This window comes from Arachis hypogaea, chromosome 11 (assembly GCF_003086295.3).
Source record: "Arachis hypogaea cultivar Tifrunner chromosome 11, arahy.Tifrunner.gnm2.J5K5, whole genome shotgun sequence".
NCBI classification, from domain to species: Eukaryota; Viridiplantae; Streptophyta; class Magnoliopsida; order Fabales; family Fabaceae; genus Arachis; species Arachis hypogaea.
Genome location: NC_092046.1, coordinates 50782901 through 50794627, shown reverse-complemented (window position 1 = coordinate 50794627; position 11727 = coordinate 50782901). Strand labels below are relative to the sequence as shown.

General features: G+C 32.2%; 1 long non-coding RNA gene across 2 annotated transcripts; it reads right to left on the bottom strand.

The window, feature by feature from the left end:
• Positions 1-8763: 8763 nt before the first annotated feature.
• Positions 8764-11157, bottom strand: LOC112723884 (uncharacterized). Of its 2 annotated transcripts, XR_011868141.1 has the most exons (3): positions 10359-11157; positions 9187-9334; positions 8764-9103 (listed from the first exon to the last, which is right to left on the bottom strand). It is a non-coding gene; the product is annotated as an uncharacterized lncRNA (long non-coding RNA). The 2 variants fall into 2 exon arrangements; XR_003163215.3 differs by having other exon boundaries at positions 8764-9334.
• Positions 11158-11727: the final 570 nt, after the last annotated feature.

The window sequence follows — 11727 nt, the reverse complement described above, 5'->3', positions numbered from 1 at the left end:
TTTCCTTTTTGTTCTTAGTTTTATTTTATTTTATTTTCATTCGTGTTCATTTATAATTTCTGCATAGTCATCTACATTTTGCATTCTGCATTCTGTATACTACATTAAAAAAAATGCACGCAACGCACAAGCGTCGCTGACGCGTCCGCGTCATAGGTGCGTTCTGAAGAAAAGAGAATTGAACAAAAAGTCACGCGAAAGCATGGCTGGAGGCGTGCCTTAGGCACAAATACGCTCACGCGTCCGCGTCACCCACGCGAACGCGTGACCCTGCGAATTCGACGTAAAAGGTGTATTGGCTGAAAGTTAGGCTGGCTTGGTGCTGGCACTGTGCCCGAGGCACAATTGCATCACGCATACGCGTTGTGGACGCGTGCGTGTCACTTTCAAAATATGCACTTCCACGCGTGCGCGTGCCTGACGCGCACGCGTCATATGACATTTTGGCACATACCCCAAGACAAACAGAGAGTTGTGCGAGTGCCACGTTGCCCTCGCACTAGTAGCACAAACACGGTCACGCGTACGCGTGACTGACGCTTACGCGTCGCCTTCCCAATTACGCAATTCACGCATACGCGTGGAGCACGCGTGCGCGTCGACAGCGCTTCATCACCAGATTCTTGCGCCACCCACTTTTCTTATCTTTTCTTTTCTAATCCTAATTTCTTTCTTAATTTCTTCTTCTTCATTACTTCTCATCATTATTCTCTTTCATTCTATTTTTCCTATTACATTTGCATACTTTCATTCACTGTATTTTAATTTTATACATATTTTTATCTGCTTTTCTAAATCTCTTATTTTACCATTGGTGTTAAACGTTCTTATTCAACTGTTGCATCTTTTCTTACATTACTCTGGTGCTTCATGACTTGTTTTATTCTAATTGGGTAATATTATTTATCTGTCAATGCCAATCTTTTATGATACATGTATCCCTTTTTGCATTGACATGAACTTACGCTGTCTCTCATTACCCACACTCTTCCCCTTTGTTGTAATTTTTGCACTATTGATATGCCGTTTGCTCCTACTGTCTTCTCTTTTGCATGTTGTAGCTACCTTGTAATTGAGACCCTTATTATTTAGCATTACCCACTCATATTTTATTTGTTTTCTATCATTATTTCTGGGTTCCTGTTCCTCTTTTTCTTTCTCTTCTTTTAGGCTGGTCACTGAAGAAGGAAAAAAGGGAGAAACTTCTATATGGAGCAACAGTTGTAGCAGCCCGCCCACTTGCAACATCTCAGCATGCACCGAGGACGGTGCAATCTTTAAATGTGGGGAGGTCGATACCGATCTCCGTGGGTTAGTACCTTCCTGTCCCAACACCAATGGTTTATTTTCGTTGTTAGTTGTTGCATTTGCATGTTTGATTGCATGATTATTTGATTTTGTGCATATTCTACCACTGCTTGGTTGAAGTAACGAATTTCTTTTTCAAGAAAATTTTTATAGCATTTCACTAATTTGAATTAAAATTTTTGACAAACCTGTTTGAAGAAATATTATACTGGAACATGGTTTAGAGCTCGAACATACAAAACCTGTAAGATTTTTTAGCTTATTTAAATTGGTTGCATTTTATCAACCAATATTTTATTTTTGGTGTGTGTTGTTCTCTCTAAAATTGTGATATTTGTCTTGCTTAATTCTATATTTCCATGGTTTGATGTATGCATGCACTTATATGATTGAGACTTTCGTTTCACTGAGCTTACATACTCATATGGCCTTACCTTTCATTATCCCTTGCAAACCAATTTGAGCCTATTATACCCCTTTGTTCTTTACTTTAGCACATCATTAACTCTAAGTGGAAAACAATAATGTCCTTAATTTGAATCCTTGGTTAGCTTAGACTAGTGAGAGTGCTCATAAATTAAGTGTGGAGAAAGTGGATTTGGAAACGTTTGGTTTAAGAATTGGGTATTATATATCTTTATAAAAATATGAAAGAAATATTTAGAATATGTTCATGCATTCAATAATTTAATCATATGAATTGAGAAAAAAAAAATATATATATATATATATATATATATAAAATTAAAAATAAAAAAATAAAAAAAATAGAAAAAAATAAAAAAAAGAGAAAAAAAAAGAAAAAGAGCAAATAATAAAAGGGGATAAAATGCCCCAAAGTAAATGGTGATAGCAATGCATATGTACTGCACTCGAAATTAGGATGCATGAATATGTGGAAAACATGGTTAATGGATAGTTAGATGTGGTATTTTGATTACATGGATTGTCTTAAGTTAGGTGGGAAAAGTTTAAGTTAATTAAGGATTCAAATTTTAGTCCACTTGACTAAATACAATCCTACCTTGACCCTAACCCCATTACAACCCTTAAAAGACCTCTTGATATGTGTATCTATTCATTAAATTTTTGTTGATTGTTAGATGAAGAGCAAGCCTTAAAAAGCAAGGTTAGTAGAGAATTGAGAGAATCGAACCTTAAACACTTGAGTGATTAGAGTGTATACACTTCCGGTGAAGGTTCGAAGCTCGATTCTTTGTTCCCGGCTTTCATGAGCTATTTTCTTCTGCAAGTCCACTTGTACTTTATTTTATGATTTGAATTAGTGAAATCCAATTCATATTTGTTCTTGAAGGATTTGTTTACTTTTAACCAAGTAGGAAAAAGCATTCTGCATTTAGTTGCATTCATATAGATAGGTTGCATTTCATACTTTCTACCATTCCTCTTCACTCTTATAGTTACTCTTGAGCTTAGCATGAGGACATGCTAATGTTTAAGTGTGGGGAGGTTGATAAACCCTATTTTTAGGGTTTATCCTGTGCCTAATCTAGTGGATTTTATCCATTATCCTCACACTTATTCATACAATTCGCATGTTTTACGTTTTCCTTCCTGATTTTGTGCTATGATTGAAAACATGTTTCTTTGGTCTTAATTTAGCTAATTTTAATCCTCTCTTTATACCATTCGATGTCGTGATATGTGCGTTAAGTGATTTCAGAGATTACAGGGCAGGAATGGCTTAGAGGATGGAAAGGAAGCATGCAAAAGTAGAAGGAATACAAGAAGTTGGAGAAATTTCTAAGCTGTCCAACCTGACCTCTTCGCACTCAAACGATCATAACTTGAGTTACAGAAATCCAAATGATGCGGTTCTAGTTGTGTTAGAAAGCTAACGTCCGAGGCTTCGAAATGATATATAATTTGTCATAGTGGCCATACAGCTAGGTAACGCGAACGCGTACTTAACGCGGACATGTCGCAGTGACAAAAATCAGCGTGACATAATTTGCAATCAGCAATTTCTGGGCTGTTTCTGACCTAGTTTTCAGCTCAGAACACACAGATTAGAGGCTATAAAGTGGGAAAATCCATCCATTCATTCAAGCATACTTTCATATTCATAATTTTAGTATTTAGATGTAGTTTCTAGGGAGAAAGGCTCTCTCCTTTCTCTTAGGATTTAGGATTAGGATTAGGATTTAGGATTTCTATTATGATTAGGTTACTTCTCTTCATTTCAGGTTCAATGTTCCTTTAATTTATGTTTCTCTTCTACTTTTATTTATTCTAATGCTTTTACTTGTATCTGACTTATGTTGACAATTTAGCTTATGAAATTTTCATGTTAAGATTTGAATATTATATTTAATATAATTTGAGGTATTTCAGATTAATTATTGTTTTATTCTATTTATGATGCTTTCAATTTAATTTAGGTTTATTTTTCCTTTTGGCTTTGATTAAGTAATTGGTAACGCTTGAGTTATCAAACTCAGCAATTGATTGGAAATTAGGATTGCTGATTGATTTGGATCCCTCTAAAGCTAGTCTTTCCATAGGAGTTGACTAGGACCGAGGAATCAAGTAAATTAGTCCACTTGACTTACCTTTGTTTAGTAAGGGTTAACTAAGTGGGAGCAAAAATCCAATTCTCATCACACCTGATAAGGATAACTAGGATAGGATTCTCAGTTCTCATACCTTGCCAAGAAATTTTCTAATTATTAATTTATTCTTCTTGCTATTTAAATTACTTGTTCCCTATTTCAAAAACCCAAAAACATACCTTTTTCCATAACCAATAATAAATCATACCTTCCTGCAATTCCTTGAGAGACGACCCGAGGTTTGAATACTTCGGTTATAAATTTTATTGGGTTTGCTTAAGTGACAACCAAAACTTTTGTACGAAAGGAATTCTCTGTTGGTTTAGAAACTATACTTACAACGCGATTAATTTTGTGAATTTCTTTACCGGCAGAAATCCGATCGTCAACGGTTCACACCAAACACTTGAATTCTCCACTTCAAGACTCACCCAAAAGCTCCATAAGCTAATTCCAGTTCCAAATATGTACTCAAAAGCATCCAATACTCTAATATACACAAATTCATACATAATCAACCTAGGGTTTATAAAATCTCATAAATCACAAGGGTTAGAGGATTTCTTACCTTAATCTATAAAATGTGTTGATAAAACTCATCAATAGCTCATACTAGAGCACCCCTAAACAACCAAAATCACAAGATTTTCTCAAAACCTAAACCAAAACACAAATTTAGAGGGAAAATGAAACTGGGCAGAGGACAACATGATACTCACCATAATACTTAGATAAACTCAAAGAGAATGAGGAGAGCGATGCGTGGTCGCAAACAACTCCTCAATCGGAGTACCGAAGCAAAAATTACGGAGGTTTGAAATTGATGGTGGCTAGGGTTTCATTTTTTCACTCTCTTCTGTCTTCACCACTGAACCTCTCTCTCAAAATGGGGCCATTGGTGCTGAATTTCATTTAGTTATGGATATATATGTGTGCGTGCGTGCATGCGTGCACGCGCGCGCGCGTGCGTGTGCGTGTGCGTGTGCGTGTACCTGTGCGTGTGTGTGGGGTTGAATCTACTTGGGCTCGGTGGGTTTGGTTCACTTGTTTTAATCCGTTGGCCCAATTTTGGACTAAAACCTTTAAGATTAGTGTTTTTAACTCAAATTTTAAATATTTTTACCTCCTCAAATCATAAATTCTAATTTATTAACTTTTTTCACCCATAATTAATTTCTCAGCTGTAGTATCGGACACATCTCAGCCAGTACTGCCAGTCAAATTTTCAGTGTGCGTTTCTACGCAAAAAACTATGTTTTTCGATTCAAAAAACTCTATCGAGTCCAATATCATATTTAAATATCCAAATTATGATTTTAAATTTTTCTACTCCGACAGCCCATAATTAATTAACTATTTATTTAATTTTCGTTTAATCAAAATTTTACATATATTCCCGTAATATAATTATAGATAAAAAAATATTAGTGAGAAATAAGAAAAAAATTAAACACATGTATTTTGTGTCTATTTGTGCCATATTATGTCTTTTAAAAATTACTATACATATATAATCTAGTGTACTTATCAATATTGAGATGTAAAAATAAGAAATTATTTATAAATATATATTAAACCTAAAATGTTTTTTTTTTTTTCATCAAATTCAATTCAACTTTTGTTTATTGAAAAGAATAAAGGAGAGAAAAAAATAAACAGAGAGGGGAAAAGAAGTCGAAATGTATCTCCAAGAAAAAGAGGTTGAAAAATAATGAAGCGGTCGCTATTTGGATCTCGTTTTGCATTAATTCAACCATCCCTTTTCAATTTGATAGGAATAAGACAGATCTGCGCCTTTTTCTTTAAAGTCTTCTTAGTTTATCTCAAGCCACATGATCTGCTTATAATGTCAAATTAGTTTGATGCAATTCAATATTGGTCAGATAAATTAAAGTAAAAAAGTGAATGAGTTTTTTTGAGCCACATATGTAATTTTTATTCAGAATATTTGAAAAAAAAAATATTGTATACATTAGTATACATAGTAGTAGGTAGCTAAAAACGTGAGGGAGATATTTTAATTTTTTATGGTGACATCATATCACTTAATTTAACCCTTATGTCAAGGCGTTCTCCACTCCTTTTAACACATGACCATGTGGGATCACCGATCCCCAATCCCAATCCTCTAAGTAACACTTTTCCAAGACTTCTGATACTCAAAAAAAATTAATTAATTAAAATATTAGTTTAAAAATAAACAAGAAAAAAAAAGGGGGTAGGGGGAGGGGTTGTTAATGGTTAGCTTCAAATCAGTATCTTATAGATTGCATAAAATGGAACAAACAATGCTGTTCCCTCTGTGTCAATTAGTGCACGTAGTCTTCACAAAAAGGATGATAGAAAAAAACACTAATTTACAAAACATACGGAAAAAAATGGGACAATAGAATTATTGCTTTATCTAAGGTCACAAAGCGTGGATTAAAGTCTTTATGTGACACTCACAGCTAAGTGGATATGCCTTTTTCGTTTTATAGAGTATGATTATAGGTGTATTTATATTATGTATAGTAGTGTAAGGATTAGACTTGTGATTGGGACTAACTATCTTGCTTGCTTTAGATGCTTGTGGGGGCCAAACACATGGAATTGCCAAAGGATTAAGCTGCCCTTAATAAAGACACATGGGCTTAGAGATAAGTAGATAGTTTTTGTCTCACAAAGAGATGACATTTATTATTTTCGGGGGTATTTGTTTATTTAATTGATTTTTGTTTTCTACCAATTTGACATTAAAAATTCTACTATACGGATTAATTATTGGGTTTGTCCCTCTCCCGTCCTAACCTTACACATATATCAGAATTATACTTTTATTTTATATGATGAACTATATATATATATATATATATATATGATAAGAAAAGAAAAGAAAAGAAAAGAAAAGAAGAAAAAATGTTAATTAATAACATTTAAAAAAAATTAAATGATTTTTTTGTTGATAATTAATATTATGTAATAATATTATAAACATATAAATATTTTGAAATTATGTTAATTTTATTCTGACATGACAAAAAAATTATAGAATCAAACTACTTTACCAAAAAATCGTAGGGGACAAAATTTTCATCGACTAAAAAGATTAGAGTTTTTATAGATATAAAAAATTAAATAATAATCTTTTTAGTTATTATTTTATATGAAATAGTCTAATTTTTTACTAGTAATTAATTTTAATCTTCATTAACTAAGACCGGAAAGAATTTAATGTGTATTTTTTTATATTTGATTAAGTGTTAAATTTATTGCACAAATAAAAATAATTAATTTTTGTGTTTATTATTTAAAAATAATATATCTTTTCTCTCTCTATTTATATAAATATAATTAGATATTAGTATAAAAAATTTATATTGATAATTATAAAATTAACATAAAATGAATTTTTTTAAACAATTGAATCTTGATTCGAACTATTAATTACAATATTAGTATTGTCTCCAAATGATATGTAATAAATATTTGAAAAGAAGTGAAAATATAGATTAGAAAGATAAGTTGTAAAAATTAAAACTAAATAAAAAAAACTAAAATATTATTCATATAATAATTGTATTTTTTTATGTGAATAATATTACGAGATCATTTTTTAATTATTTTAATTGTAATGAAAAAATATCTCATGACACATTAATTTTAGCTTGTCAAACTAACAATATAAAATATAAACTATAAGTTATATATAGAGTGAAAATAATAAAGAGAATAAAGGAGAGAGAGGTAGATAAGAGGATGAAAGAAGGGAGTTTATTAATTTTGAAAGAAAATATTTCATCTCAATTTTAATGATAAGAGAGTGCTATATGACATATTTTAGTTGTTAAATAGTAATATAATATAACTATATTTTAATTTTAGTTTTAATTTAATTTTAATTATAATTAAAAAATGACATGTTACATGTTTTAATTATCAAATTTGTAATTAGTCATTGAATGATATATAAAAAAATAGAGTGGATGAAGAAATGAGAGAAATCGAAAAAGAAAAAAAAGAAAAAGAAAAAACTTTTTAATTTTAAAAAAAAATTTAATTTTAATTATAATAAAAAAATGATATGTAACATATTTTTATTCTAAAATTGGTCATATATATAATAGATTTAATATCGATTTGATCCTTATTTTCTCATCGTGATAAGGTTTGTGAAATCAGCAATAAGTACAGCAAATGCAAATAAGAGAATTTGTATAAAGATTAGATTGTATTGATTACAAGTGAATTAAATTATGCATAAAACTTAATATATATATATATATATATATATATTAAGTCACATGATCATTCACTTTTTTATCTTCAATATCTTCCCTCAAATCCATGATAACTCTAAGAATAATCTTGAGTTTGGTTTTGAATTTGTCAAAGGTAGTTGCTAATAGTGGTTTAGTAAAAATATCAACAATTTGATGTTAAGCAATAATATGGACTACTTTTAATTAGTTTTAATATTTTTCATAAACAAAATGAAGATTAAGCTCAAAATGCTTGATGCGACTATGAAGTATTGTGTTAGCAGCCAAAAGAATACAGTACTAGTATTGTCATTAGGGGTGGCAAGCGGGAAAGTCTGCCTCGTCCCGCTCCGCCCCCTAGTGAGGCGGTCTCAAAATTCCATCCCGTCTCGCCTAACGGCGGGCTAGCGGGCCGGCGGGCTAAGCCCGCCAAATATCTTTTTTTATTTTTAACTATTAAATAATATATATGTAAAGGCATAAAAAAATTTCTTCTGTTTTTTACTTTTAACTATAATAATTTCTAAAGGTATAAACAAATTATAATTTTTATATTTAATAATATTAAAGTCTTTGTAATTATAAATATATAATAAACATAATTATAAACCAAGTTTTCATTCAAAACATAATTATAAATATTGTTCCCAAAACAAAATAAATATAATCCAAAATATAATTATAAATATTATCTCTAAAACAAAATAAACATAATCCAAAACACTCAATTTTCATCTTCATTCTCTTGTAAGTTGGGTTGGGAGAAGTTGGATTTTGGCTAAAAAATTGTAAAAATACCCCTTACTAAAAAAAATACTAAACCCGGCAGGGAAGTCGGCCCCGCCCCGCCAAAGCCCACAGTTTAAGCGGTGCGGATTAGGCGGATTTTTGCTATTTGGCGGTCCCAATTTTCCAGCCCGACCCGCCTTTTTTGGCAGGTTACGCGTGCCGGCCCGACGAGTTTAGATCCGTTTGCCACCCCTAATTGTCACAATAAAGTGTTAGGATGCCTTGAATCTTAAAATCAAGTTCATGGAGGAGATTCTATATCCAAATCAACTTACTGCTACTAAACCTCTATGCTCAGTTTTTGTAGAGGAATGACTCACTAAGGCTTGTTTGCGGCTGGATCATACAATAATATTGAATCCTAGATAGACACAATATCACATGTTGAACAGCGATCATACAAGTCCGAGTCCCAATCAGAATCTGAGAAAGCAAATAGTTGTAAGTTAGCGCTTGAATGAAAAAGAAGACTCTGGTCTAAAGTTCAAACCAGATATTGCAGAATCCTTTTTACACATTTTTAGTGAGGAAGAAGAGAATTCTGCATATAATGACTTAGTTTATTAACAGCATGATTGATCCCAGGTGTAGTTAATGTAGCATACTTCAAAGATCCCACAATATATCAATATAGGCTTGGATCTTTAAAGGTCCTATCACTAATAGATGAGAGTTTTTGAGATGAAATCATGCGAGTAGGTACATGTTTTGATGATAACATGCCAACCTTCTTAAGTAAGTCAATAAGATATTTTTTTGTGATAAGTGAAGAGATCTAAAGAGTAAATTCAACATGAAGAAAATAACTTACTTCACCTAAATCTTTCAAAGATGACAAATTATTTAGTTGACTTATAGTGGAAATAATGGCTTGAGAATTATTACCTATAATGAGAATATCATAAACTAAAATGTAAACTTATAACTTATTCTTAAAGAATAAAGACGGATAAGATAATATGTTTTTGAAACTAAAAGAAGCAAGAACAGAAGCTAATTTGAGAAACCAAGCACGAGGTTTAAGTCATTTAAATCACCATTCAAGAAGGCATTACTGAAATCAAATTGGTGAATTCACCAACCAAAATGTAAAGCAATTGTTAAAAAAATTCTGATGGTAGTAGGTTTAATCACAGGTGCAAACACTTGGTCATAATAAATTTTTCCGACTTGATAGTTTTCTTTAACAAGTCAAGCTTTATATTTTAAAATCTTACCTGATAGATTTTGTTTGATGGCATATACCCATTTACACCTAATAATCTTTTTGTCGGAAGATGGAGTAATAAGGATCTAAATATTATTATTTTTAATTCATTTAACTTCTCAACCATTGCTTCATACGAGTAAGGACAATCCAAAGCTTATTTAATAGAGATAGAAACATTATTTATAAGGTCAACAGTTGAAGAGATAAAAGTAGAAAGAATTTTCGGCCTGGTGATACCTGACTTTGCTTGAGGTTTCATTGGATGAATACTTCCTGTAGAAGGTGATGGAGGTAAATCTCCAAACTGAATCTGAATTCTTGAGATGGGGATGCTTTGGTGATGTAATTTGGTGTGAAGAGGTGTAGATTATGGTGAAACTAATGAGGAATGAGATAAAGAAGAAATTAGTGTTAGTGTATGAGAAGGTGAATTTGATGAATAATAAAAATTTGTGGACCAAAGAATAGATTTGGGTGTAAACTCTAGAGTTGGCTAAGATGAATATGTATTGTTTAGAGTTGAAAAAGAAGGAAATGAAGGTATTTGAGTCTGTAAGGGAGTTGGATCTAGCAAGTTGGGTGATAATCTGGCATAGTAAATGTAGTGTGAGGGAAAGAAAAGTCATTTTTAGATTGAGGTTGAGTTGTAGTGGAGGAAAAAAGATCTTTGTAAAGGAATATAGTCTCATTGAAAAGAACATGTCTAGAAATTATGATCTTGCCAGATGCTGTTAAACACTTATAACCTTTATGGTTAGCTGTATAGCCAATAAAAATTGATGGCGTAGATTTGAAGTCAAATTTGTGAGTATTATATGGTTTTTGCAAGGATAAGCAGCACAACGAAAAATCTTTAAAAAATTATAATTTGGATGAAAGGGTTCATAAGGGAATTTGTGTTCATTTGAGAGAGATGGTAAACGATTGATAAGCTACATTGCTGAGAGAAAAACATCATCCCAATATATCAAAGGGATTGGAGCAGTTGCTAATAATGCCATGCCAATTTTAGTGATATGGCAATGTTGTTGTTTGGCACACCCGTTTTGTTGATATGTATATAGGCATGAGAAATAACGAGCAATGCCATTTCTACCCAAGAACTGAGTGAAAGAAGTGGATAAGTATTCTCTGCATGAGAACCAACGAGCAATGCCATTTCTACATGACTATATGGCGACATTCTAGTTACCGAAAACAGTCCTGACCACTGGGACTTCAGCTTCTCGGGAAAGAGCTTGAGCCTTGAATTGAACAATAAGACTTTCTGGCCTGATTCAAATGCTCTGGTGGCTATCTTTCTATCATGCCACACCTTTGTCTTCTCCTTATAGAGCTTGGCATTCTCATATACTGAATTTCTGATTTCATCAAGCTCATTGAGTTGAAGGAGCCTTTTTTCTCCTGCAACTTTGGCATCAAAGTTCAATAACTTTGTTTTTCAGTATGCTCTGTGCTCTAACTCCACCGGCAAGTGACAGGCCTTACCATAGACCAACTGATATGGAGACATGCCAATAGAATTCTTGAATGCCGTCTGGTATGCCCAAAGAGCATCACGAAGCTTCCTAGCCTAGTCCTTCCTTGAAGTACTAATATTTTTCTC